Source organism: Narcine bancroftii, chromosome 4 (genome assembly GCF_036971445.1).
Source record: "Narcine bancroftii isolate sNarBan1 chromosome 4, sNarBan1.hap1, whole genome shotgun sequence".
In the NCBI taxonomy this organism is placed as follows: Eukaryota; Metazoa; Chordata; class Chondrichthyes; order Torpediniformes; family Narcinidae; genus Narcine; species Narcine bancroftii.
Window position 1 is genome coordinate 136,231,257 of NC_091472.1, and position 25,703 is coordinate 136,256,959.

Here is a 25,703-nt window from a genome sequence, read left to right on the forward strand (position 1 = left end):
GATTCCCCGCCTCTGATTCTCCGCCTCAGATTCCCCGCCTCAGATTCTCCGCCTCAGATTCCCTGCCTCTGATTCCCCGCATCTGATTCCCCTCCTCTGATTCCCCGCCTCTGATTCTCCGCCTCTGATTCCCCGCCTCTGATTCCCCGCCTCTGATTCCCCGCCTCTGATTCCCCGCCTCTGATTTCCTGCCTCAGCTTCCCCGGCTCTAATTCCCTGCCTCAGATTCCCTGCGTCAGGTTCCCTGCCTCAGATTCCCTGCCTCGGAATCCCCGCCTCTGATTCACCGCCTCTGATTCCCCGCATCTTATTCCCCGCCTCTGATTCCCCACCTCTGTCTCTGCGCCTCTCTTTCACCTCCACTCTTTCCCCTCCACTCTTTCCGTGCCTCTCTTTCCCTCCCTCAATTTCAACAACTCTGTTTGATCTGTTTTGTGTACCTCATTTTCAACACACAAGTTCCAACCACTATGTTTTGCCCAGCTCTTTCCCCGCCTCTATTTATCCGACTATGTTTACCTGCCTCTGTTTACCCGCCTGTTTCCCCGCCTCTGATTCCCCACCTTTGATTCCCCGCCTCTCTTACCCTGCCTCTATTTCCGCGCCTCTTTCTCTGCCTCTCTTTCCCCACATCTCTTTTCCCCCCTCTGATTCCCCGCATCAGAATCCGCGCCTCTGATTCTCCACCTCAGATTCCCCGCCTCAGATTCCGCTCCTCTCTTTCCCTGCATTTATTTGTGCCCCTCTTTCTCTGCCTTTCTTTCCCCAAATCTCTTTTCCCCCCTCTGATTCCCCACCACTGAATCCGCGCCTCTGATTCCCCACCTCAGATTCCCCGCCTCAGATTACCCACCTCAGATTCCCTGCCTCAGATTCCCTGCCTCAGATTCCCTGCCTCAGATTCCCTGCCTCAGATTCCCTGCCTCAGATTCCCTGCCTCTGATTCCCTGCCTCTGATTCATTGCCTCTGATTCCCTGCCTCTGATTCCCTGCCACTGATTCGCTGCCTCTGATTCCGCGCCTCTGATTCCACACCTCTCTTTCCATGTCTCTGATTCCCCGCCTCTGATTCCCTGCCTCTGATACCCTGCCTCTCTTTGCCTGCCTCTATTTCCGTGCCTCTTTCACTGCATCTCGTTTACCACATCTCATTTCCCCCCTCTGATTACCCGCCTCTGATTCCCCGTCTCTGATTACCCGCCTCAGATTCCCCGGCTCTGATTCCCTGCCTCAGATTCCCAGCCTCTGATTCCCCGCCTCTGATACCCCACCTCTGATTCCCCGCCTCTGATTCACCGCCTCTGATACCCCGCCTCTGATTCCCCGCCTCTGATTCCCCACCTCAGATTCCCCGGCTCTGATTCCCTGCCTCAGATTCCCTGCGTCAGATTCCCTGCCTCAGATTCCCTGCCTCTGATTCCCCGCCTCTGATTCCCCACCTCAGATTTCCCGGCTCTGATTCCCTGCCTCAGATTTCCTGCCTCAGATTCCCTGCCTCTGATTCCCAGCATCTGATTCCCCGCCTCTGATACCCCGCCTCTGATTCCCGGCCTCTGATTCCCCACCTCTGATTCGCCGCCTCTTATTCCCCGCCTCTGATTCCCCGCCTCTGATTCCCCGCCTCAGATTCCCCGGCTCTGATTCCCTGCCTCTGATTACCTGCCTCTGATACCCTGCCTCTCTTTGCCTGTCTCTATTTCTGTGCCTCTTTCTCTGCATCTCGTTTACCACATCTCATTTTCCCCCTCTGATTACCCGCCTCTGATTCCCCGCCTCTGAGTCCCCGCCTCATATTCGCCGGCTCTGATTCCCTGCCTCAGATTCCCCGCCTCTGATTCCCCGCCTCTGATTCCCCGCCTCAGATTCCCCGCCTATGATTCCCCGCCTCTGATTCCCCGCCTCTGATTCCCCGCCTCAGATTCCCCGGCTCTGATTCCCTGCCTCAGATTCCCTGCGTCAGATTCCCTGCCTCAGATTCCCTGCCTCTGATTCCCCGCCTCTGATTCCCCGCCTCAGATTCTCCGGCTCTGATTACGTGCCTCAGTTTCCCTGCCTCAGATTCCCTGCCTCTGATACCCTGCATCTGATTCCCCGCCTCTAATTCCCCGCCTCTGATTCCCCGCCTCTGATTCCCCACGTCTGATTCCCCGCCTCAGATTCCCCGCCTCTGATTCCCCGCCTCAGATTCACAGACTCTGATTCCCTGCCTCAGATTCCCTGACTCAGATTCTCTGCCTCTGATTCCCCGCATCTGATTACCCGCCTCTGAATCCCCGCCTCTGATACCCCGCCTCTGATTCCCCGCCTCAGATTCCCCGGCTCTGATTCCCTGCCTCAGATTCCCCGCATCTGATTACCCGCCTCTGATTCACCGCCTCTGATTCCCCGCCTCTGATTCCCTGCCTCTGATTCCCCGCCTCTGATTCTCCGCCTCAGATTCCCCGCCTCAGATTCTCCGCCTCAGTTTCCCTGCCTCTGATTCCCCGCATCTGATTCCCCTCCTCTGATTCCCCGCCTCTGATTCTCCGCCTCTGATTCCCCGCCTCTGATTCCCCGCCTCTGATTCCCTGCCTCTGATTCCCCGCCTCTGATTTCCTGCCTCAGCGTCCCCGGCTCTAATTCCCTGCCTCAGATTCCCTGCGTCAGTTTCCCTGCCTCAGATTCCCTGCCTCTGAATCCCCGCCTCTGATTCACCGCCTCTGATTCCCCGCCTCTGATTCCCTGCCTCTGATTCCCCGCCTCTGATTCTCCGCCTCAGATTCCCCGCCTCAGATTCTCCGCCTCAGTTTCCCTGCCTCTGATTCCCCGCATCTGATTCCCCTCCTCTGATTCCCCGCCTCTGATTCTCCGCCTCTGATTCCCCGCCTCTGATTCCCCGCCTCTGATTCCCCGCCTCTGATTCCCCGCCTCTGATTTCCCGCCTCAGCTTCCCCGGCTCTAATTCCCTGCCTCAGATTCCCTGCGTCAGTTTCCCTGCCTCAGATTCCCTGCCTCTGAATCCCCGCCTCTGATTCCCCGCCTCAGATTCCCCGGCTCTGATTCCCTGCCTCAGATTCCCTGCCTCAGATTCCCTGCCTCAGATTCCCTGCCTCAGATTCCCTGCCTCTGATTCCCCGCATCTGATTCCCCGCCTCTGATTCCCCGCCTCTGATTCCCCGCCTCTGATTCCCCGCCTCAGATTCCCCGGCTCTGATTCCCTGCATCAGATTCCCTGCATCAGGTTCCCTGCCTCTGATTCCCCGCATCTGATTCCCTGCCTCTGATTCCCTGCCTCTGATTCCCCGCCTCTGATTCCCCGCCTCTGATTCCCCTCCTCTGATTCCCCGCCTCCATTTCCGCGCAACTTTCCCGGCCTCCGTTTCCCCACATCTCTTACCCCGCCTCTGATCCCACACCTCTGATTCCCCGCCTCTGATTACCCGCCTCTGATTCCCCGCCTCTGATTCCCCACCTCTGATTCCCCGACTCTGTCTCTGCGCCTCTCTTTCACCTCCACTCTTTCCCCTCCACTCTTTCCGCGCCTCTCTTTCCCTCCCTCAATTTCAACAACTCAGTTTGATCTGTTTTGTGTACCCCATTTTCAACACACAAGTTCCAACCACTATGTTTCACCCATCTCTTTCCCCGCCTCTATTTCTCCACCTATGCTTACCCGCCTCTGTTCACCCGCCTGTTTCCCCGCCTCTGATTCCCCACCTTTGATTCCCCGCCGCTCTTTCCCTGCCTCTATTTCCGCGCCTCTTTCTCTGCCTCTTTTCCCCACATCTCTTTCCCCCCCCCTCTGATTCCCCGCATCTGAATCCGCGCCTCTGATTCCCCACCTCAGATTCCCCGCATCTGATTACCCGCTTCTGATTCACCGCCTCTGATTCCCCGCCTCTGATTCCCTGCCTCTGATTCCCCGCCTCTGATTCTCCGCCTCAGATTCCCCGCCTCAGATTCTCCGCCTCAGATTCCCTGCCTCTGATTCCCCGCATCTGATTCCCCTCCTCTGATTCCCCGCCTCTGATTCTCCGCCTCTGATTCCCCGCCTCTGATTCCCCGCCTCTGATTCCCCGCCTCTGATTCCCCGCCTCTGATTTCCTGCCTCAGCTTCCCCGGCTCTAATTCCCTGCCTCAGATTCCCTGCGTCAGGTTCCCTGCCTCAGATTCCCTGCCTCGGAATCCCCGCCTCTGATTCACCGCCTCTGATTCCCCGCATCTTATTCCCCGCCTCTGATTCCCCACCTCTGTCTCTGCGCCTCTCTTTCACCTCCACTCTTTCCCCTCCACTCTTTCCGTGCCTCTCTTTCCCTCCCTCAATTTCAACAACTCTGTTTGATCTGTTTTGTGTACCTCATTTTCAACACACAAGTTCCAACCACTATGTTTTGCCCAGCTCTTTCCCCGCCTCTATTTATCCGACTATGTTTACCTGCCTCTGTTTACCCGCCTGTTTCCCCGCCTCTGATTCCCCACCTTTGATTCCCCGCCTCTCTTACCCTGCCTCTATTTCCGCGCCTCTTTCTCTGCCTCTCTTTCCCCACATCTCTTTTCCCCCTCTGATTCCCCGCATCAGAATCCGCGCCTCTGATTCTCCACCTCAGATTCCCCGCCTCAGATTCCGCTCCTCTCTTTCCCTGCATTTATTTGTGCCCCTCTTTCTCTGCCTTTCTTTCCCCAAATCTCTTTTCCCCCCTCTGATTCCCCACCACTGAATCCGCGCCTCTGATTCCCCACCTCAGATTCCCCGCCTCAGATTACCCACCTCAGATTCCCTGCCTCAGATTCCCTGCCTCAGATTCCCTGCCTCAGATTCCCTGCCTCAGATTCCCTGCCTCAGATTCCCTGCCTCTGATTCCCTGCCTCTGATTCATTGCCTCTGATTCCCTGCCTCTGATTCCCTGCCACTGATTCGCTGCCTCTGATTCCACGCCTCTGATTCCACACCTCTCTTTCCATGTCTCTGATTCCCCGCCTCTGATTCCCTGCCTCTGATACCCTGCCTCTCTTTGCCTGCCTCTATTTCCGTGCCTCTTTCACTGCATCTCGTTTACCACATCTCATTTCCCCCCTCTGATTACCCGCCTCTGATTCCCCGTCTCTGATTACCCGCCTCAGATTCCCCGGCTCTGATTCCCTGCCTCAGATTCCCAGCCTCTGATTCCCCGCCTCTGATACCCCACCTCTGATTCCCCGCCTCTGATTCACCGCCTCTGATACCCCGCCTCTGATTCCCCGCCTCTGATTCCTCGCCTCTGATTCCCCGCCTCTGATTCCCCGACTCAGATTCCCCGGCTCTGATTCCCTGCCTCAGATTCCCTGGCTCAGATTCCCTGCCTCAAATTCCCTGCCTCTGATTCCCTGCATCTGATTCCCCGCCTCTGATTCCTCGCCTCTGATTCCCCGCCTCTGATTCCCCGCCTCTGATTCCCCGCCTCTGATTCCCCTCCTCTGATTCCCCGCCTCCCTTTCCGCGCAACTTTCCCGGCCTCCGTTTCCCCACATCTCTTTCCCCGCCTCTGATTCCACGCCTCTGATTCCCCGCCTCTGATTCCCCGCCTCTGATTCCCCGCCTCTGATTCCCTGCCTCAGATTCCCAGCCTCTGATTCCCCGCCTCTGGTTCCCCACCTCTGATTCCCCGCCTCTGATTCACCGCCTCTGATTCCCCGCCTCTTATTCCCCGCCTCTGATTCCCCACCTCTGTCTCTGCGCCTCTCTTTCACCTCCACTCTTTCCCCTCCACTCTTTCCGTGCCTCTCTTTCCCTCCCTCAATTTCAACAACTCTGTTTGATCTGTTTTGTGTACCTCATTTTCAACACACAAGTTCCAACCACTATGTTTTGCCCAGCTCTTTCCCCGCCTCTATTTTTCCGACTATGTTTACCTGCCTCTGTTTACCCGCCTGTTTCCCCGCCTCTGATTCCCCACCTTTGATTCCCCGCCTCTCTTACCCTGCCTCTATTTCCGCGCCTCTTTCTCTGCCTCTCTTTCCCCACATCTCTTACCCCCCCTCTGATTCCCCGCATCAGAATCCGCGCCTCTGATTCCCCACCTCAGATTCCCCGCCTCAGATTCCGCTCCTCTCTTTCCCTGCATTTATTTGTGCCCCTCTTTCTCTGCCTTTCTTTCCCCAAATCTCTTTCCCCCCTCTGATTCCCCACCACTGAATCCGCGCCTCTGATTCCCCACCTCAGATTCCCCGCCTCAGATTACCCACCTCAGATTCCCTGCCTCAGATTCCCTGCCTCAGATTCCCTGCCTCAGATTCCCTGCCTCAGATTCCCTGCCTCAGATTCCCTGCCTCTGATTCCCTGCCTCTGATTCATTGCCTCTGATTCCCTGCTTCTGATTCCCTGCTTCTGAATACCTGCCTCTGATTCCCTGCCTCTGATTCCCTGCCACTGATTCGCTGCCTCTGATTCCGCGCCTCTGATTCCACACCTCTCTTTCCATGTCTCTGATTCCCCGCCTCTGATTCCCTGCCTCTGATACCCTGCCTCTCTTTGCCTGCCTCTATTTCCGTGCCTCTTTCTCTGCATCTCGTTTACCACATCTCATTTCCCCCCTCTGATTACCCACCACTGATTCCCCGCCTCTGATTACCCGCCTCAGATTCCCCGGCTCTGATTCCCTGCCTCAGATTCCCAGCCTCTGATTCCCCGCCTCTGATACCCCACCTCTGATTCCCCGCCTCTGATTCACCGCCTCTGATACCCCGCCTCTGATTCCCCGCCTCTGATTCCCCACCTCAGATTCCCCGGCTCTGATTCCCTGCCTCAGATTCCCTGCGTCAGATTCCCTGCGTCAGATTCCCTGCCTCTGATTCCCCGCCTCTGATTCCCCACCTCAGATTCCCCGGCTCTGATTCCCTGCCTCAGATTCCCTGCCTCAGATTCCCTGCCTCTGATTCCCAGCATCTGATTCCCCGCCTCTGATTCCCCGCCTCTGATTCCCGGCCTCTGATTCCCCGCCTCTGATTCGCCGCCTCTTATTCCCCGCCTCTGATTCCCCGCCTCTGATTCCCCGCCTCAGATTCCCCGGCTCTGATTCCCTGCCTCTGATTACCTGCCTCTGATACCCTGCCTCTCTTTGCCTGTCTCTATTTCTGTGCCTCTTTCTCTGCATCTCGTTTACCACATCTCATTTCCCCCCTCTGATTACCCGCCTCTGATTCCCCGCCTCTGAGTCCCCGCCTCAGATTCCCCGGCTCTGATTCCCTGCCTCAGATTCCCCGCCTCTGATTCCCCGCCTCTGATTCCCCGCCTCAGATTCCCCGCCTATGATTCCCCGCCTCTGATTCCCCGCCTCTGATTCCCCGCCTCAGATTCCCCGGCTCTGATTCCCTGCCTCAGATTCCCTGCGTCAGATTCCCTGCCTCAGATTCCCTGCCTCTGATTCCCCGCCTCTGATTCCCCGCCTCAGATTCTCCAGCTCTGATTACTTGCCTCAGTTTCCCTGCCTCAGATTCCCTGCCTCTGATACCCCGCATCTGATTCCCCGCCTCTAATTCCCCGCCTCTGATTCCCCGCCTCTGATTCCCCGCGTATGATTCCCCGCCTCAGATTCCCCGCCTCTGATTCCCCGCCTCTGATTCCCCGCCTCAGATTCACAGGCTCTGATTCCCTGCCTCAGATTCCCTGCCTCAGATTCTCTGCCTCTGATTCCCCGCATCTGATTACCCGCCTCTGAATCCCCGCCTCTGATACCCCGCCTCTGATTCCCCGCCTCAGATTCCCCGGCTCTGATTCCCTGCCTCAGATTCCCCGCCTCTGATTCTCCGCCTCAGATTCCCCGCCTCAGATTCTCCGCCTCATATTCCCTGCCTCTGATTCCCCACATCTGATTCCCCTCCTCTGATTCCCCGCCTCTGATTCTCCGCCTCTGATTCCCCGCCTCTGATTCCCCGCCTCTGATTCCCCGCCTCTGATTCCCCGCCTCTGATTTCCTGCCTCAGCTTCCCCGGCTCTAATTCCCTGCCTCATATTCCCTGCGTCAGGTTCCCTGCCTCAGATTCCCTGCCTCGGAATCCCCGCCTCTGATTCACCGCCTCTGATTCCCCGCATCTTATTCCCCGCCTCTGATTCCCCACCTCTGTCTCTGCGCCTCTCTTTCACCTCCACTCTTTCCCCTCCACTCTTTCCGTGCCTCTCTTTCCCTCCCTCAATTTCAACAACTCTGTTTGATCTGTTTTGTGTACCTCATTTTCAACACACAAGTTCCAACCACTATGTTTTGCCCAGCTCTTTCCCCGCCTCTATTTATCCGACTATGTTTACCTGCCTCTGTTTACCCGCCTGTTTCCCCGCCTCTGATTCCCCACCTTTGATTCCCCGCCTCTCTTACCCTGCCTCTATTTCCGCGCCTCTTTCTCTGCCTCTCTTTCCCCACATCTCTTTTCCCCCCTCTGATTCCCCGCATCAGAATCCGCGCCTCTGATTCTCCACCTCAGATTCCCCGCCTCAGATTCCGCTCCTCTCTTTCCCTGCATTTATTTGTGCCCCTCTTTCTCTGCCTTTCTTTCCCCAAATCTCTTTTCCCCCCTCTGATTCCCCACCACTGAATCCGCGCCTCTGATTCCCCACCTCAGATTCCCCGCCTCAGATTACCCACCTCAGATTCCCTGCCTCAGATTCCCTGCCTCAGATTCCCTGCCTCTGATTCCCTGCCTCTGATTCATTGCCTCTGATTCCCTGCCTCTGATTCCCTGCCACTGATTCGCTGCCTCTGATTCCGCGCCTCTGATTCCACACCTCTCTTTCCATGTCTCTGATTCCCCGCCTCTGATTCCCTGCCTCTGATACCCTGCCTCTCTTTGCCTGCCTCTATTTCCGTGCCTCTTTCACTGCATCTCGTTTACCACATCTCATTTCCCCCCTCTGATTACCCGCCTCTGATTCCCCGTCTCTGATTACCCGCCTCAGATTCCCCGGCTCTGATTCCCTGCCTCAGATTCCCAGCCTCTGATTACCCGCCTCTGATACCCCACCTCTGATTCCCCGCCTCTGATTCACCGCCTCTGATACCCCGCCTCTGATTCCCCGCCTCTGATTCCTCGCCTCTGATTCCCCGCCTCTGATTCCCCGACTCAGATTCCCCGGCTCTGATTCCCTGCCTCAGATTCCCTGGCTCAGATTCCCTGCCTCAAATTCCCTGCCTCTGATTCCCTGCATCTGATTCCCCGCCTCTGATTCCTCGCCTCTGATTCCCCGCCTCTGATTCCCCGCCTCTGATTCCCCGCCTCTGATTCCCCTCCTCTGATTCCCCGCCTCCCTTTCCGCGCAACTTTCCCGGCCTCCGTTTCCCCACATCTCTTTCCCCGCCTCTGATTCCACGCCTCTGATTCCCCGCCTCTGATTCCCCGCCTCTGATTCCCCGCCTCTGATTCCCTGCCTCAGATTCCCAGCCTCTGATTCCCCGCCTCTGGTTCCCCACCTCTGATTCCCCGCCTCAGATTCACCGCCTCTGATTCCCCGCCTCTTATTCCCCGCCTCTGATTCCCCACCTCTGTCTCTGCGCCTCTCTTTCACCTCCACTCTTTCCCCTCCACTCTTTCCGTGCCTCTCTTTCCCTCCCTCAATTTCAACAACTCTGTTTGATCTGTTTTGTGTACCTCATTTTCAACACACAAGTTCCAACCACTATGTTTTGCCCAGCTCTTTCCCCGCCTCTATATTTCCGACTATGTTTACCTGCCTCTGTTTACCCGCCTGTTTCCCCGCCTCTGATTCCCCACCTTTGATTCCCCGCCTCTCTTACCCTGCCTCTATTTCCGCGCCTCTTTCTCTGCCTCTCTTTCCCCACATCTCTTACCCCCCCTCTGATTCCCCGCATCAGAATCCGCGCCTCTGATTCCCCACCTCAGATTCCCCGCCTCAGATTCCGCTCCTCTCTTTCCCTGCATTTATTTGTGCCCCTCTTTCTCTGCCTTTCTTTCCCCAAATCTCTTTCCCCCCTCTGATTCCCCACCACTGAATCCACGCCTCTGATTCCCCACCTCAGATTCCCCGCCTCAGATTACCCACCTCAGATTCCCTGCCTCAGATTCCCTGCCTCAGATTCCCTGCCTCAGATTCCCTGCCTCAGATTCCCTGCCTCAGATTCCCTGCCTCTGATTCCCTGCCTCTGATTCATTGCCTCTGATTCCCTGCTTCTGATTCCCTGCTTCTGAATCCCTGCCTCTGATTCCCTGCCTCTGATTCCCTGCCACTGATTCGCTGCCTCTGATTCCGCGCCTCTGATTCCACACCTCTCTTTCCATGTCTCTGATTCCCCGCCTCTGATTCCCTACCTCTGATACCCTGCATCTCTTTGCCTGCCTCTATTTCCGTGCCTCTTTCTCTGCATCTCGTTTACCACATCTCATTTCCCCCCTCTGATTACCCACCACTGATTCCCCGCCTCTGATTACCCGCCTCAGATTCCCCGGCTCTGATTCCCTGCCTCAGATTCCCAGCCTCTGATTCCCCGCCTCTGATACCCCACCTCTGATTCCCCGCCTCTGATTCACCGCCTCTGATACCCCGCCTCTGATTCCCCGCCTCTGATTCCCCACCTCAGATTCCCCGGCTCTGATTCCCTGCCTCAGATTCCCTGCGTCAGATTCCCTGCGTCAGATTCCCTGCCTCTGATTCCCCGCCTCTGATTCCCCACCTCAGATTCCCCGGCTCTGATTCCCTGCCTCAGATTCCCTGCCTCAGATTCCCTGCCTCTGATTCCCAGCATCTGATTCCCCGCCTCTGATTCCCCGCCTCTGATTCCCGGCCTCTGATTCCCCGCCTCTGATTCGCCGCCTCTTATTCCCCGCCTCTGATTCCCCGCCTCTGATTCCCCGCCTCAGATTCCCCGGCTCTGATTCCCTGCCTCTGATTACCTGCCTCTGATACCCTGCCTCTCTTTGCCTGTCTCTATTTCTGTGCCTCTTTCTCTGCATCTCGTTTACCACATCTCATTTCCCCCCTCTGATTACCCGCCTCTGATTCCCCGCCTCTGAGTCCCCGCCTCAGATTCCCCGGCTCTGATTCCCTGCCTCAGATTCCCCGCCTCTGATTCCCCGCCTCTGATTCCCCGCCTCAGATTCCCCGCCTATGATTCCCCGCCTCTGATTCCCCGCCTCTGATTCCCCGCCTCATATTCCCCGGCTCTGATTCCCTGCCTCAGATTCCCTGCGTCAGATTCCCTGCCTCAGATTCCCTGCCTCTGATTCCCCGCCTCTGATTCCCCGCCTCAGATTCTCCGGCTCTGATTACTTGCCTCAGTTTCCCTGCCTCAGATTCCCTGCCTCTGATACCCCGCATCTGATTCCCCGCCTCTAATTCCCCGCCTCTGATTCCCCGCCTCTGATTCCCCGCGTCTGATTCCCCGCCTCAGATTCCCCGCCTCTGATTCCCCGCCTCTGATTCCCCGCCTCAGATTCACAGGCTCTGATTCCCTGCCTCAGATTCCCTGCCTCAGATTCTCTGCCTCTGATTCCCCGCATCTGATTACCCGCCTCTGAATCCCCGCCTCTGATACCCCGCCTCTGATTCCCCGCCTCAGATTCCCCGGCTCTGATTCCCTGCCTCAGATTCCCCGCATCTGATTACCCGCTTCTGATTCTCCGCCTCTGATTCCCCGCCTCTGATTCCCTGCCTCTGATTCCCCGCCTCTGATTCTCCGCCTCAGATTCCCCGCCTCAGATTCTCCGCCTCAGATTCCCTGCCTCTGATTCCCCGCATCGGATTCCCCTCCTCTGATTCCCCGCCTCTGATTCTCCGCCTCTGATTCCCCGCCTCTGATTCCCCGCCTCTGATTCCCCGCCTCTGATTCCCCGCCTCTGATTTCCTGCCTCAGCTTCCCCGGCTCTAATTCCCTGCCTCAGATTCCCTGCGTCAGGTTCCCTGCCTCAGATTCCCTGCCTCGGAATCCCCGCCTCTGATTCACCGCCTCTGATTCCCCGCATCTTATTCCCCGCCTCTGATTCCCCACCTCTGTCTCTGCGCCTCTCTTTCACCTCCACTCTTTCCCCTCCACTCTTTCCGTGCCTCTCTTTCCCTCCCTCAATTTCAACAACTCTGTTTGATCTGTTTTGTGTACCTCATTTTCAACACACAAGTTCCAGCCACTATGTTTTGCCCAGCTCTTTCCCCGCCTCTATTTATCCGACTATGTTTACCTGCCTCTGTTTACCCGCCTGTTTCCCCGCCTCTGATTCCCCACCTTTGATTCCCCGCCTCTCTTACCCTGCCTCTATTTCCGTGCCTCTTTCTCTGCCTCTCTTTCCCCACATCTCTTTTCCCCCCTCTGATTCCCCGCATCAGAATCCGCGCCTCTGATTCTCCACCTCAGATTCCCCGCCTCAGATTCCGCTCCTCTCTTTCCCTGCATTTATTTGTGCCCCTCTTTCTCTGCCTTTCTTTCCCCAAATCTCTTTTCCCCCCTCTGATTCCCCACCACTGAATCCGCGCCTCTGATTCCCCACCTCAGATTCCCCGCCTCAGATTACCCACCTCAGATTCCCTGCCTCAGATTCCCTGCCTCAGATTCCCTGCCTCAGATTCCCTGCCTCAGATTCCCTGCCTCAGATTCCCTGCCTCTGATTCCCTGCCTCTGATTCATTGCCTCTGATTCCCTGCCTCTGATTCCCTGCCACTGATTCGCTGCCTCTGATTCCGCGCCTCTGATTCCACACCTCTCTTTCCATGTCTCTGATTCCCCGCCTCTGATTCCCTGCCTCTGATACCCTGCCTCTCTTTGCCTGCCTCTATTTCCGTGCCTCTTTCACTGCATCTCGTTTACCACATCTCATTTCCCCCCTCTGATTACCCGCCTCTGATTCCCCGTCTCTGATTACCCGCCTCAGATTCCCCGGCTCTGATTCCCTGCCTCAGATTCCCAGCCTCTGATTCCCCGCCTCTGATACCCCACCTCTGATTCCCCGCCTCTGATTCACGGCCTCTGATACCCCGCCTCTGATTCCCCGCCTCTGATTCCCCACCTCAGATTCCCCGGCTCTGATTCCCTGCCTCAGATTCCCTGCGTCAGATTCCCTGCCTCAGATTCTCTGCCTCTGATTCCCCGCCTCTGATTCCCCACCTCAGATTCCCCGGCTCTGATTCCCTGCCTCAGATTTCCTGCCTCAGATTCCCTGCCTCTGATTCCCAGCATCTGATTCCCCGCCTCTGATACCCCGCCTCTGATTCCCGGCCTCTGATTCCCCACCTCTGATTCGCCGCCTCTTATTCCCCGCCTCTGATTCCCCGCCTCTGATTCCCCGCCTCAGATTCCCCGGCTCTGATTCCCTGCCTCTGATTACCTGCCTCTGATACCCTGCCTCTCTTTGCCTGTCTCTATTTCTGTGCCTCTTTCTCTGCATCTCGTTTACCACATCTCATTTTCCCCCTCTGATTACCCGCCTCTGATTCCCCGCCTCTGAGTCCCCGCCTCATATTCCCCGGCTCTGATTCCCTGCCTCAGATTCCCCGCCTCTGATTCCCCGCCTCTGATTCCCCGCCTCAGATTCCCCGCCTCTGATTCCCCGCCTCTGATTCCCCGCCTCTGATTCCCCGCCTCAGATTCCCCGGCTCTGATTCCCTGCCTCAGATTCCCCGGCTCTGATTCCCTGCCTCAGATTCCCCGCATCTGATTACCCGCCTCTGATTCACCGCCTCTGATTCCCCGCCTCTGATTCCCTGCCTCTGATTCCCTGCCTCTGATTCTCCGCCTCAGATTCCCCGCCTCAGATTCTCCGCCTCAGATTCCCTGCCTCTGATTCCCCGCATCTGATTCCCCTCCTCTGATTCCCCGCCTCTGATTCTCCGCCTCTGATTCCCCGCCTCTGATTCCCCGCCTCTGATTCCCCGCCTCTGATTCCCCGCCTCTGATTTCCTGCCTCAGCGTCCCCGGCTCTAATTCCCTGCCTCAGATTCCCTGCGTCAGTTTCCCTGCCTCAGATTCCCTGCCTCTGAATCCCCGCCTCTGATTCACCGCCTCTGATTCCCCGCCTCTGATTCCCTGCCTCTGATTCCCCGCCTCTGATTCTCCGCCTCAGATTCCCCGCCTCAGATTCTCCGCCTCAGTTTCCCTGCCTCTGATTCCCCGCATCTGATTCCCCTCCTCTGATTCCCCGCCTCTGATTCTCCGCCTCTGATTCCCCGCCTCTGATTCCCCGCCTCTGATTCCCCGCCTCTGATTCCCCGCCTCTTATTTCCCGCCTCAGCTTCCCCGGCTCTAATTCCCTGCCTCAGATTCCCTGCGTCAGTTTCCCTGCTTCAGATTCCCTGCCTCTGAATCCCCGCCTCTGATTCCCCGCCTCAGATTCCCCGGCTCTGATTCCCTGCCTCAGATTCCCTGCCTCAGATTCCCTGCCTCAGATTCCCTGCCTCAGATTCCCTGCCTCTGATTCCCCGCATCTGATTCCCCGCCTCTGATTCCCCGCCTCTGATTCCCCGCCTCTGATTCCCCGCCTCAGATTCCCCGGCTCTGATTCCCTGCATCAGATTCCCTGCATCAGGTTCCCTGCCTCTGATTCCCCGCATCTGATTCCCTGCCTCTGATTCCCTGCCTCTGATTCCCCGCCTCTGATTCCCCGCCTCTGATTCCCCTCCTCTGATTCCCCGCCTCCATTTCCGCGCAACTTTCCCGGCCTCCGTTTCCCCACATCTCTTACCCCGCCTCTGATCCCACACCTCTGATTCCCCGCCTCTGATTACCCGCCTCTGATTCCCCGCCTCTGATTCCCCACCTCTGATTCCCCGACTCTGTCTCTGCGCCTCTCTTTCACCTCCACTCTTTCCCCTCCACTCTTTCCGCGCCTCTCTTTCCCTCCCTCAATTTCAACAACTCAGTTTCATCTGTTTTGTGTACCCCATTTTCAACACACAAGTTCCAACCACTATGTTTCACCCATCTCTTTCCCCGCCTCTATTTCTCCACCTATGCTTACCCGCCTCTGTTCACCCGCCTGTTTCCCCGCCTCTGATTCCCCACCTTTGATTCCCCGCCTCTCTTTCCCTGCCTCTATTTCCGCGCCTCTTTCTCTGCCTCTTTTCCCCACATCTCTTTCCCCCCCCTCTGATTCCCCGCATCTGAATCCGCGCCTCTGATTCCCCACCTCAGATTCCCCGCCTCAGATTCCCCTCCTCTCTTTCCCTGCCTTTATTTGTGCCCCTCTTTCTCTGCCTCTCTTTCCCCACATCTCTTTTCCCCCCTCTGATTCCCTGCCACTGAATCCGCGCCTCTGATTCCCCACCTCAGATTCCCAGCCCCAGATTACCCACCTCAGACACCCTGCCTCAGATTCCCTGCCTCAGATTCCCTGCCTCAGATTCCCTGCCTCAGATTCCCTGCCTCAGATTCCCTGCCTATGATTCCCTGCCTCTGATTCCCTGCCTGTGATTCCCTGCCTCTGATCCCCCTGCCTCTTATTCCCTGCCTCTGATTCCCTGCCTCTGATTCCCTGCCCCTGATTCCCTGCCTCTGATTCCGCTTTCTGATTCCACGCCACCCTTTCCGTGTCTCTGATTCCCCGCCTCTGATTCCCTCCCTCTGATACACTGCCTCTCTTTGCCTCCCTCTATTTCCGTGCCTATTTCTCTGCATCTCGTTTACCACATCTCATTTCCCCCCTCTGATTACCCGCCTCTGATTCCCCACCTCTGATTCCCCGCCTCTGATTCCCCGCCTCTGATTCCCTGCCTCTGATTCCCCGCCTCTGATTCTCTGCCTCTGATTCCCCGCCTCAGATTCCCCGGCTCTGATTCCCTGCCTCAGATTCCCTGCGTCAGATTCCCTGCCTCAGATTCCCTGCCTCTGATTCCCTGCCTCTGATTATCCGCCTCAGATTCCCCGGCTCTGATTCCCTGCCTCAGATTCCCTGCTTCAGATTCCCTGCGTCTGATTCCCTGCATCTGATTCCCCGCCTCTGGTTCCCCACCTCTGATTCCCCACCTCTGATTCTCCGCCTCAGATTCCCCGCCTCAGATTCCATGCCTCAGATTCCCTGCCTCTGATTCCCCGCCTCTGATTCCCCGCCTCTGATTCCCTGCCTCTGATTCCCCGCCTCTGATTCCCCGCCTCTGATTCCTCGCCTCTGATTCCCCGCCTCTGATTCCCCGACTCAGATTCCCCGGCTCTGATTCCCTGCCTCAGATTCCCTGGCTCAGATTCCCTGCCTCAAATTCCCTGCCTCTGATTCCCTGCATCTGATTCCCCGCCTCTGATTCCTCGCCTCTGATTCCCCGCCTCTGATTCCCCGCCTCTGATTCCCCGCCTCTGATTCCCCTCCTCTGATTCCCCGCCTCCCTTTCCGCGCAACTTTCCCGGCCTCCGTTTCCCCACATCTCTTTCCCCGCCTCTGATTCAACGCCTCTGATTCCCCGCCTCTGATTCCCCGCCTCTGATTCCCCGCCTCTGATTCCCTGCCTCAGATTCCCAGCCTCTGATTCCCCGCCTCTGGTTCCCCACCTCTGATTCCCCGCCTCTGATTCACCGCCTCTGATTCCCCGCCTCTTATTCCCCGCCTCTGATTCCCCACCTCTGTCTCTGCGCCTCTCTTTCACCTCCACTCTTTCCCCTCCACTCTTTCCGTGCCTCTCTTTCCCTCCCTCAATTTCAACAACTCTGTTTGATCTGTTTTGTGTACCTCATTTTCAACACACAAGTTCCAACCACTATGTTTTGCCCAGCTCTTTCCCCGCCTCTATTTTTCCGACTATGTTTACCTGCCTCTGTTTACCCGCCTGTTTCCCCGCCTCTGATTCCCCACCTTTGATTCCCCGCCTCTCTTACCCTGCCTCTATTTCCGCGCCTCTTTCTCTGCCTCTCTTTCCCCACATCTCTTACCCCCCCTCTGATTCCCCGCATCAGAATCCGCGCCTCTGATTCCCCACCTCAGATTCCCCGCCTCAGATTCCGCTCCTCTCTTTCCCTGCATTTATTTGTGCCCCTCTTTCTCTGCCTTTCTTTCCCCAAATCTCTTTCCCCCCTCTGATTCCCCACCACTGAATCCGCGCCTCTGATTCCCCACCTCAGATTCCCCGCCTCAGATTACCCACCTCAGATTCCCTGCCTCAGATTCCCTGCCTCAGATTCCCTGCCTCAGATTCCCTGCCTCAGATTCCCTGCCTCAGATTCCCTGCCTCTGATTCCCTGCCTCTGATTCATTGCCTCTGATTCCCGGCTTCTGATTCCCTGCTTCTGAATCCCTGCCTCTGATTCCCTGCCTCTGATTCCCTGCCACTGATTCGCTGCCTCTGATTCCGCGCCTCTGATTCCACACCTCTCTTTCCATGTCTCGTATTCCCCGCCTCTGATTCCCTGCCTCTGATACCCTGCCTCTCTTTGCCTGCCTCTATTTCCGTGCCTCTTTCTCTGCATCTCGTTTACCACATCTCATTTCCCCCCTCTGATTACCCACCACTGATTCCCCGCCTCTGATTACCCGCCTCAGATTCCCCGGCTCTGATTCCCTGCCTCAGATTCCCAGCCTCTGATTCCCCGCCTCTGATACCCCACCTCTGATTCCCCGCCTCTGATTCACCGCCTCTGATACCCCGCCGCTGATTCCCCGCCTCTGATTCCCCACCTCAGATTCCCCGGCTCTGATTCCCTGCCTCAGATTCCCTGCCTCAGATTCCCTGCCTCAGATTCCCTGCCTCTGATTCCCAGCATCTGATTCCCCGCCTCTGATTCCCCGCCTCTGATTCCCGGCCTCTGATTCCCCGCCTCTGATTCGCCGCCTCTTATTCCCCGCCTCTGATTCCCCACCTCTGATTCCCCTCCTCAGATTCCCCGGCTCTGATTCCCTGCCTCTGATTACCTGCCTCTGATACCCTGCCTCTCTTTGCCTGTCTCTATTTCTGTGCCTCTTTCTCTGCATCTTGTTTACCACATCTCATTTCCCCCCTCTGATTACCCGCCTCTGATTCCCCGCCTCTGAGTCCCCGCCTCAGATTCCCCGGCTCTGATTCCCTGCCTCAGATTCCCCGCCTCTGATTCCCCGCCTCTGATTTCCCGCCTCAGATTCCCCGCCTATGATTCCCCGCCTCTGATTCCCCGCCTCTGATTCCCCGCCTCAGATTCCCCGGCTCTGATTCCCTGCCTCAGATTCCCTGCGTCAGATTCCCTGCCTCAGATTCCCTGCCTCTGATTCCCCGCCTCTGATTCCCCGCCTCAGATTCTCCGGCTCTGATTACTTGCCTCAGTTTCCCTGCCTCAGATTCCCTGCCTCTGATACCCCGCATCTGATTCCCCGCCTCTAATTCCCCGCCTCTGATTCCCCGCCTCTGATTCCCCGCGTCTGATTCCCCGCCTCAGATTCCCCGCCTCTGATTCCCCGCCTCTGATTCCCCGCCTCAGATTCACAGGCTCTGATTCCCTGCCTCAGATTCCCTGCCTCAGATTCTCTGCCTGTGATTCCACGCATCTGATTACCCGCCTCTGAATCGCCGCCTCTGATACCCCGCCTCTGATTCCCCGCCTCAGATTCCCCGGCTCTGATTCCCTGCCTCAGATTCCCCGCATCTGATTACCCGCTTCTGATTCACCGCCTCTGATTCCCCGCCTCTGATTCCCTGCCTCTGATTCCCCGCCTCTGATTCTCCGCCTCAGATTCCCCGCCTCAGATTCTCCGCCTCAGATTCCCTGCCTCTGATTCCCCGCATCTGATTCCCCTCCTCTGATTCCCCGCCTCTGATTCCCTGCCTCGGAATCCCCGCCTCTGATTCACCGCCTCTGATTCCCCGCATCTTATTCCCCGCCTCTGATTCCCCACCTCTGTCTCTGCGCCTCTCTTTCACCTCCACTCTTTCCCCTCCACTCTTTCCGTGCCTCTCTTTCCCTCCCTCAATTTCAACAACACTGTTTGATCTGTTTTGTGTACCTCATTTTCAACACACAAGTTCCAACCACTATGTTTTGCCCAGCTCTTTCCCCGCCTCTATTTATCCGACTATGTTTACCTGCCTCTGTTTACCCGCCTGTTTCCCCGCCTCTGATTCCCCACCTTTGATTCCCCGCCTCTCTTACCCTGCCTCTATTTCCGCGCCTCTTTCTCTGCCTCTCTTTCCCCACATCTCTTTTCCCCCCTCTGATTCCCCGCATCAGAATCCGCGCCTCTGATTCTCCACCTCAGATTCCCCGCCTCAGATTCCGCTCCTCTCTTTCCCTGCATTTATTTGTGCCCCTCTTTCTCTGCCTTTCTTTCCCCAAATCTCTTTTCCCCCCTCTGATTCCCCACCACTGAATCCGCGCCTCTGATTCCCCACCTCAGATTCCCCGCCTCAGATTACCCACCTCAGATTCCCTGCCTCAGATTCCCTGCCTCAGATTCCCTGCCTCAGATTCCCTGCCTCAGATTCCCTGCCTCAGATTCCCTGCCTCTGATTCCCTGCCTCTGATTCATTGCCTCTGATTCCCTGCCTCTGATTCCCTGCCACTGATTCGCTGCCTCTGATTCCGCGCCTCTGATTCCACACCTCTCTTTCCATGTCTCTGATTCCCCGCCTCTGATTCCCTGCCTCTGATACCCTGCCTCTCTTTGCCTGCCTCTATTTCCGTGCCTCTTTCACTGCATCTCGTTTACCACATCTCATTTCCCCCCTCTGATTACCCGCCTCTGATTCCCCGTCTCTGATTACCCGCCTCAGATTCCCCGGCTCTGATTCCCTGCCTGAGATTCCCAGCCTCTGATTCCCCGCCTCTGATACCCCACCTCTGATTCCCCGCCTCTGATTCACTGCCTCTGATACCCCGCCTCTGATTCCCCGCCTCTGATTCCCCGTCTCTGATTACCCGCCTCAGATTCCCCGGCTCTGATTCCCTGCCTGAGATTCCCAGCCTCTGATTCCCCGCCTCTGATACCCCACCTCTGATTCCCCGCCTCTGATTCACTGCCTCTGATACCCCGCCTCTGATTCCCCGCCTCTGATTCCTCGCCTCTGATTCCCCGCCTCTGATTCCCCGACTCAGATTCCCCGGCTCTGATTCCCTGCCTCAGATTCCCTGGCTCAGATTCCCTGCCTCAAATTCCCTGCCTCTGATTCCCTGCATCTGATTCCCCGCCTCTGATTCCTCGCCTCTGATTCCCCGCCTCTGATTCCCCGCCTCTGATTCCCCGCCTCTTATTCCCCTCCTCTGATTCCCCGCCTCCCTTTCCGCGCAACTTTCCCGGCCTCCGTTTCCCCACATCTCTTTCCCGGCCTCTGATTCCACGCCTCTGATTCCCCGCCTCTGATTCCCCGCCTCTGATTCCCCGCCTCTTATTCCCTGCCTCAGATTCCCAGCCTCTGATTCCCCGCCTCTGGTTCCCCACCTCTGATTCCCCGCCTCTGATTCACCGCCTCTGATTCCCCGCCTCTTATTCCCCGCCTCTGATTCCCCACCTCTGTCTCTGCGCCTCTCTTTCACCTCCACTCTTTCCCCTCCACTCTTTCCGTGCCTCTCTTTCCCTCCCTCAATTTCAACAACTCTGTTTGATCTGTTTTGTGTACCTCATTTTCAACACACAAGTTCCAACCACTATGTTTTGCCCAGCTCTTTCCCCGCCTCTATTTTTCCGACTATGTTTACCTGCCTCTGTTTACCCGCCTGTTTCCCCGCCTCTGATTCCCCACCTTTGATTCCCCGCCTCTCTTACCCTGCCTCTATTTCCGCGCCTCTTTCTCTGCCTCTCTTTCCCCACATCTCTTACCCCCCCTCTGATTCCCCGCATCAGAATCCGCGCCTCTGATTCCCCACCTCAGATTCCCCGCCTCAGATTCCGCTCCTCTCTTTCCCTGCATTTATTTGTGCCCCTCTTTCTCTGCCTTTCTTTCCCCAAATCTCTTTCCCCTCTCTGATTCCCCACCACTGAATCCGCGCCTCTGATTCCCCACCTCAGATTCCCCGCCTCAGATTACCCACCTCAGATTCCCTGCCTCAGATTCCCTGCCTCAGATTCCCTGCCTCAGATTCCCTGCCTCAGATTCCCTGCCTCAGATTCCCTGCCTCTGATTCCCTGCCTCTGATTCATTGCCTCTGATTCCCTGCTTCTGATTCCCTGCTTCTGAATCCCTGCCTCTGATTCCCTGCCTCTGATTCCCTGCCACTGATTCGCTGCCTCTGATTCCGCGCCTCTGATTCCACACCTCTCTTTCCATGTCTCTGATTCCCCGCCTCTGATTCCCTGCCTCTGATACCCTGCCTCTCTTTGCCTGCCTCTATTTCCGTGCCTCTTTCTCTGCATCTCGTTTACCACATCTCATTTCCCCCCTCTGATTACCCACCACTGATTCCCCGCCTCTGATTACCCGCCTCAGATTCCCCGGCTCTGATTCCCTGCCTCAGATTCCCAGCCTCTGATTCCCCGCCTCTGATACCCCACCTCTGATTCCCCGCCTCTGATTCACCGCCTCTGATACCCCGCCTCTGATTCCCCGCCTCTGATTCCCCACCTCAGATTCCCCGGCTCTGATTCCCTGCCTCAGATTCCCTGCGTCAGATTCCCTGCGTCAGATTCCCTGCCTCTGATTCCCCGCCTCTGATTCCCCACCTCAGATTCCCCGGCTCTGATTCCCTGCCTCAGATTCCCTGCCTCAGATTCCCTGCCTCTGATTCCCAGCATCTGATTCCCCACCTCTGATTCCCCGCCTCTGATTCCCGGCCTCTGATTCCCCGCCTCTGATTCGCCGCCTCTTATTCCCCGCCTCTGATTCCCCGCCTCTGATTCCCCGCCTCAGATTCCCCGGCTCTGATTCCCTGCCTCTGATTACCTGCCTCTGATACCCTGCCTCTCTTTGCCTGTCTCTATTTCTGTGCCTCTTTCTCTGCATCTCGTTTACCACATCTCATTTCCCCCCTCTGATTACCCGCCTCTGATTCCCCGCCTCTGAGTCCCCGCCTCAGATTCCCCGGCTCTGATTCCCTGCCTCAGATTCCCCGCCTCTGATTCCCCGCCTCTGATTCCCCGCCTCAGATTCCCCGCCTATGATTCCCCGCCTCTGATTCCCCGCCTCTGATTCCCCGCCTCAGATTCCCCGGCTCTGATTCCCTGCCTCAGATTCCCTGCGTCAGATTCCCTGCCTCAGATTCCCTGCCTCTGATTCCCCGCCTCTGATTCCCCGCCTCAGATTCTCCGGCTCTGATTACTTGCCTCAGTTTCCCTGCCTCAGATTCCCTGCCTCTGATACCCCGCATCTGATTCCCCGCCTCTAATTCCCCGCCTCTGATTCCCCGCCTCTGATTCCCCGCGTCTGATTCCCCGCCTCAGATTCCCCGCCTCTGATTCCCCGCCTCTGATTCCCCGCCTCAGATTCACAGGCTCTGATTCCCTGCCTCAGATTCCCTGCCTCAGATTCTCTGCCTCTGATTCCCCGCATCTGATTACCCGCCTCTGAATCCCCGCCTCTGATACCCCGCCTCTGATTCCCCGCCTCAGATTCCCCGGCTCTGATTCCCTGCCTCAGATTCCCCGCATCTGATTACCCGCTTCTGATTCACCGCCTCTGATTCCCCGCCTCTGATTCCCTGCCTCTGATTCCCCGCCTCTGATTCTCCGCCTCAGATTCCCCGCCTCAGATTCTCCGCCTCAGATTCCCTGCCTCTGATTCCCCGCATCTGATTCCCCTCCTCTGATTCCCCGCCTCTGATTCTCCGCCTCTGATTTCCCGCCTCTGATTCCCCGCCTCTGATTCCCCGCCTCTGATTCCCCGCCTCTGATTTCCTGCCTCAGCTTCCCCGGCTCTAATTCCCTGCCTCAGATTCCCTGCGTCAGGTTCCCTGCCTCAGATTCCCTGCCTCGGAATCCCCGCCTCTGATTCACCGCCTCTGATTCCCCGCATCTTATTCCCCGCATCTGATTCCCCACCTCTGTCTCTGCGCCTCTCTTTCACCTCCACTCTTTCCCCTCCACTCTTTCCGTGCCTCTCTTTCCCTCCCTCAATTTCAACAACTCTGTTTGATCTGTTTTGTGTACCTCATTTTCAACACACAAGTTCCAACCACTATGTTTTGCCCAGCTCTTTCCCCGCCTCTATTTATCCGACTATGTTTACCTGCCTCTGTTTACCCGCCTGTTTCCCCGCCTCTGATTCCCCACCTTTGATTCCCTGCCTCTCTTACCCTGCCTCTATTTCCGCACCTCTTTCTCTGCCTCTCTTTCCCCACATCTCTTTTCCCCCCTCTGATTCCCCGCATCAGAATCCGCGCCTCTGATTCTCCACCTCAGATTCCCCGCCTCAGATTCCGCTCCTCTCTTTCCCTGCATTTATTTGTGCCCCTCTTTCTCTGCCTTTCTTTCCCCAAATCTCTTTTCCCCCCTCTGATTCCCCACCACTGAATCCGCGCCTCTGATTCCCCACCTCAGATTCCCCGCCTCAGATTACCCACCTCAGATTCCCTGCCTCAGATTCCCTGCCTCAGATTCCCTGCCTCAGATTCCCTGCCTCAGATTCCCTGCCTCAGATTCCCTGCCTCTGATTCCCTGCCTCTGATTCATTGCCTCTGATTCCATGCCTCTGATTCCCTGCCACTGATTCGCTGCCTCTGATTCCGCGCCTCTGATTCCACACCTCTCTTTCCATGTCTCTGATTCCCCGCCTCTGATTCCCTGCCTCTGATACCCTGCCTCTCTTTGCCTTCCTCTATTTCCGTGCCTCTTTCACTGCATCTCGTTTACCACATCTCATTTCCCCCCTCTGATTACCCGCCTCTGATTCCCCGTCTCTGATTACCCGCCTCAGATTCCCCGGCTCTGATTCCCTGCCTCAGATTCCCAGCCTCTGATTCCCCACCTCTGATACCCCACCTCTGATTCCCCGCCTCTGATTCACCGCCTCTGATACCCCGCCTCTGATTCCCCGCCTCTGATTCCCCACCTCAGATTCCCCGGCTCTGATTCCCTGCCTCAGATTCCCTGCGTCAGATTCCCTGCCTCAGATTCCCTGCCTCTGATTCCCCGCCTCTGATTCCCCACCTCAGATTCCCCGGCTCTGATTCCCTGCCTCAGATTTCCTGCCTCAGATTCCCTGCCTCTGATTCCCAGCATCTGATTCCCCGCCTCTGATACCCCGCCTCTGATTCCCGGCCTCTGATTCCCCGCCTCTGAATCGCCGCCTCTTATTCCCCGCCTCTGATTCCCCGCCTCTGATTCCCCGCCTCAGATTCCCCGGCTCTGATTCCCTGCCTCTGATTACCTGCCTCTGATACCCTGCCTCTCTTTGCCTGTCTCTATTTCTGTGCCTCTTTCTCTGCATCTCGTTTACCACATCTCATTTTCCCCCTCTGATTACCCGCCTCTGATTCCCCGCCTCTGAGTCCCCGCCTCATATTCCCCGGCTCTGATTCCCTGCCTCAGATTCGCCGCCTCTGATTCCCCGCCTCTGATTCCCCGCCTCAGATTCCCCGCCTATGATTCCCCGCCTCTGATTCCCCGCCTCTGATTCCCCGCCTCAGATTCCCCGGCTCTGATTCCCTGCCTCAGATTCCCTGCGTCAGATTCCCTGCCTCAGATTCCCTGCCTCTGATTCCCCGCCTCTGATTCCCCGCCTCAGATTCTCCGGCTCTGATTACGTGCCTCAGTTTCCCTGCCTCAGATTCCCTGCCTCTGATACCCTGCATCTGATTCCCCGCCTCTAATTCCCCGCCTCTGATTCCCCGCCTCTGATTCCCCACGTCTGATTCCCCGCCTCAGATTCCCCGCCTCTGATTCCCCGCCTCAGATTCACAGGCTCTGATTCCCTGCCTCAGATTCCCCGGCTCTGATTCCCTGCCTCAGATTCCCCGCATCTGATTACCCGCCTCTGATTCACCGCCTCTGATTCCCCGCCTCTGATTCCCTGCCTCTGATTCCCCGCCTCTGATTCTCCGCCTCAGATTCCCCGCCTCAGATTCTCCGCCTCAGATTCCCTGCCTCTGATTCCCCGCATCTGATTCCCCTCCTCTGATTCCCCGCCTCTGATTCTCCGCCTCTGATTCCCCGCCTCTGATTCCCCGCCTCTGATTCCCCGCCTCTGATTCCCCGCCTCTGATTTCCTGCCTCAGCGTCCCCGGCTCTAATTCCCTGCCTCAGATTCCCTGCGTCAGTTTCCCTGCCTCAGATTCCCTGCCTCTGAATCCCCGCCTCTGATTCACCGCCTCTGATTCCCCACCTCTGATTCCCTGCCTCTGATTCCCCGCCTCTGATTCTCCGCCTCAGATTCCCCGCCTCAGATTCTCCGCCTCAGTTTCCCTGCCTCTGATTCCCCGCATCTGATTCCCCTCCTCTGATTCCCCGCCTCTGATTCTCCGCCTCTGATTCCCCGCCTCTGATTCCCCGCCTCTGATTCCCCGCCTCTGATTCCCTGCCTCTGATTTCCCGCCTCAGCTTCCCCGGCTCTAATTCCCTGCCTCAGATTCCCTGCGTCAGTTTCCCTGCCTCAGATTCCCTGCCTCTGAATCCCCGCCTCAGATTCCCCGCCTCAGATTCCCCGGCTCTGATTCCCTGCCTCAGATTCCCTGCCTCAGATTCACTGCCTCAGATTCCCTGCCTCAGATTCCCTGCCTCTGATTCCCCGCATCTGATTCGCCGCCTCTGATTCCCCGCCTCTGATTCCCCGCCTCTGATTCCCCACCTCAGATTCCCCGGCTCTGATTCCCTGCATCAGATTCCCTGCATCAGGTTCCCTGCCTCTGATTCCCCGCATCTGATTCCCTGCCTCTGATTCCCTGCCTCTGATTCCCCGCCTCTTATTCCCCGCCTCTGATTCCCCTCCTCTGATTCCCCGCCTC